Source organism: Echinops telfairi, unplaced genomic scaffold (genome assembly GCF_000313985.2).
Source record: "Echinops telfairi isolate 266 unplaced genomic scaffold, ASM31398v2 ScPeMD7_70;HRSCAF=299, whole genome shotgun sequence".
Taxonomy (NCBI): Eukaryota; Metazoa; Chordata; class Mammalia; order Afrosoricida; family Tenrecidae; genus Echinops; species Echinops telfairi.
In genome coordinates, this window is record NW_022103968.1 from 28245562 (window position 1) to 28249005 (window position 3444).

At 46.9% G+C, this 3444-nt stretch overlaps 1 pseudogene; it reads left to right on the plus strand.

Moving 5' to 3' along the window:
- The window catches only part of LOC101648024, a 37219-nt pseudogene extending 34105 nt beyond the window's left edge, over positions 1–3114 (plus strand).
- Positions 3115–3444: the final 330 nt, after the last annotated feature.

Below are 3444 nucleotides of genomic sequence, written 5' to 3' on the forward strand. Positions count from 1 at the left end.
CAGACTTGCAAGGTTGAATTCGAGTCATGGTAGTGGGAGTGGGGAGGAAACATTTAAGAACTAGAGGAAAGTTGTATTTTTCATCGTTGAGACTGTAACTCTTGATGGAAGTAGAAGGCCTCATCTTTCTCCCTCCGAGCTTCTGGTGGTTTTGAACTGCTGACCATGGGGTTAGTAGCCCAAAGTAGAATTACTATGTCACCAGGGCTCCAAAGAAGTGGGGGAGGGGGGAGACAACAAAGAGAGACATATACAAATGTATATAGGTCAACACAAAACAAAGTTCCCCACCCCCTAACCCCAGGGGGATGAACAACAGAAACGTGGGTGAAGGGAGAAAGCAGTTGGTGTTAGATATGAAAACACCAAAAGGGTAGGGGGAAGGGGGGACAGATTACAATAAATGGCACATAACCACACACACCCCTCTTGGGGGAAGAACTACAGGAGTCAGATGGGAAGGAAGACAGCGGTTGGTGTGAGATATGAATATCATAACAATCTATAATCTATCAAGGGGCCATGAGGGTGGGGAGGGCGGAGGGAGGGAAAAAAAAGAGAAGCTGATCCCAAGGACTCAATAGAAAGTAAATGTCTAAAAAGAGCGATGGCAACATATGTACTAATATGTCTGATACAATTGACATGTGGATTGTAATAAGAGTTGTAAGAGCTCCCAATAAAATGATCTCAAAAGAAGATATGAAAACAATAATAATTTATAATTTATCAAGGGGTCACGAGAGTGGGAGAGTGGGAGGGAGGGAAAAAGACGAGCTGATACAGAGGGCTCAAATAGAAAGTAAATGTTTAGAAAACGATGATGGCAACATGTACAAATGTGCTTGATACAGTTGATGTGTGGAATGTTATAAGAGCTGTCAGAGCCCCCACTAAAATGACTTAAAAACAAAACAAAAGCAAAAGCAAAAGTGTGATTTCAGAGGGGATTGTAGCCTGTGTCCTAAAAAAATTGTATACAAATTATTGATTGGAAATTATTTGTTGGGTAAACTTTCACACAAACTACACTACAAAGTAAACTGTAAAAACAGAGCAAAAAAAATCAAAAGAAACAACAAAACACAAACAAACCAGGGAACTACAAACAAAACCACAACAATGTACTATTATAAACTCTACCAGATTGGCAAAACATGGATCAATGAATGAAATCAAGAGACTTGAATTATCTACCAAGTGTGCAGACCCCTGATTTCTTTTAGCTTCAGTTTCCTCATCTATACGTGGGGATAATATTCCTGATGCAGGCTATTGATAAGATCTAATAAGATCAAATTTTGCAAGTTCTAGGGGTGAAACTCGCATTTATTTACAAGGCAGTGGGGAGTTTGATTGTGTTTGATGAGTGGCAGGCAGTGTTGGTAAGAGCGTTTAACTTTCACAGTAATCCTATAAGGCGTGGATGTCGTCATGGTCATGTGCCTTGGATTCAGGTCAGATTCATAGCAATCCTTTGTTCAACAGAATGAAACACTGCCCTGTCCTGTCCTGCGCCATCCTCACAATTGTCATCTTGGAGCTCCTTGTTGCATCCCTCTCCTTGAAGGATTTCCTCTTTTGTGCCACCCTATAGTTTACCAAGCACCATATCCTCTCCCATGGCATGGGCCCTCCGAATGTCATGCCCAAACGATTTGAAACAAAGTCTTGGCTTCTTAGAAGCATTCTGGCTGTACTTCTTCCAAGGACAGGCATGTATATCCTGGCGTCCCACGCAGCTCTCGGTATGCTTCATCAACAGGATAATTCAAAGGCACCAGTTCTTCTTTGGTCTTCCTTATTCATTGCCCCACTTTCACATGCATTTGAGGTGATTGAAAATACCACGGCTTGGGGCAGGGGCACCTTAGTCTTCAATATGAGCCCTTTGCTCTTTAACACTTTAAAGGAGTCTTGGGTAGCAGATCTGCCCAATGTGACAGTCCTATGCAGTAGGGGATTACTATCACAATTTCCATTTCAAAGATGGGAAAAACACCGAGGTTAAGTAACTTGTTTTAGGAAAATCACACAGGCCTGTTCAAGCGCCCCCCCCACCCCCACCTCCTCACGTCACTGCCCTCCGGCACAAAGCCGATCCTGTAGCAGGGCCACGCGCTCCATTACGCAGATCAAGTACAACCGCGGGAGACCTCCTCTTCACGGTGGGCAAGGACCCTATTGTCAATGTTTGGTACTCCGTGAATGGCGAGAGGCTGGGCACCTACACAGGCCACACTGGAGCCGTGTGGTGTGTGGACGCCGACTGGGACACCAAGCATGTCCTTACAGGCTCCGCTGACAATAGCTGTCGCCTCTGGGGCTGTGAAACAGGAACGCAGCTGGCCCTTCTCAAGACCAATTCAGCTGTCTGGACCTGTGGCTTTGACCTTGGGGGCAATATCATCATGTTCTCCACGGACAAGCAGATGGGCTACCAGTGCTTTGTGAGCTTCTTCGACCTTGGGGACCCGAGCCAGATCGACAGCAAGGAGCCCTACATGAAGATCCCTTGCAGCGACTCTCAGATTACCAGCACTCCCTGCGGGAGTGCATCAGCGCTGGCCATGAGAGCAGAGAGCTCAACCAGTACAGCGCCAGGTCTGGAGAGGTGCTAGTGAATGTGAAGGAGCACTCGAGGCAGATCAATGACAGCCAGCTATCCAGGGGCATGACCATGTTCGTCACCGCATCCAAGGGCAACACATCCAAGCTCGTTGACGCCACAACCCTCCAACACCAGAACCTTTCCGGACAGAGCATCCTGTCAACGCAGCTGCCCTTTCTCCCAACTATGACCACGTGGTGCTGGGGGTGGTCAGGAAGCCATGGATGTCACCACAACCTCCACCAGGATTGGCAAGTTTGAAGCCAGGTTCTTCCATTTGGCCTTTGAAGAGGAGTTTGGAAGAACCAAGGGTCACTTTGGTCCTATCAACAGGGTGGCCTTCCACCCTGGTGGCCAGAGCCACAGCAGCGGCAGGGAAGATGGTTATGTCCGCATCCACTACTGTGACTCACAGTACTTTGACTTTGAGTTTGAGGCTTAAGCTGGATCTCCATTGGGGCTGCTGGCAGGAAGATTTGGACTCTGGGAAATAAATGAGTTTGGTGGAAAAAAATCACACAGCTAGTAAATGGTAGGAGTTGAATTTCATTCCTCTGTGTTTTGTAAGCACCACTGCCTTCTGCAGCTCTCTCTCTGTGTTGGTCAGTACTTATCAGTATGTGCATGTTTGTAGATGGGAAGCACTGTCGAGGAGCCCTGGTTGTGTCGTGGTCAAATGTTCATTGCCAACCCACCAGGGCCTCCAAGAGAGAAAGATGTGCCCTCCATAGAGATTTCCAGCCTTGGCGACCCTCTGGAGACAGTTCTCCTCTGTCCTGTGGGTCAGAATAGATGCAACAGAAATAGTATGCCTCATCTAAGGACCTCTGGGG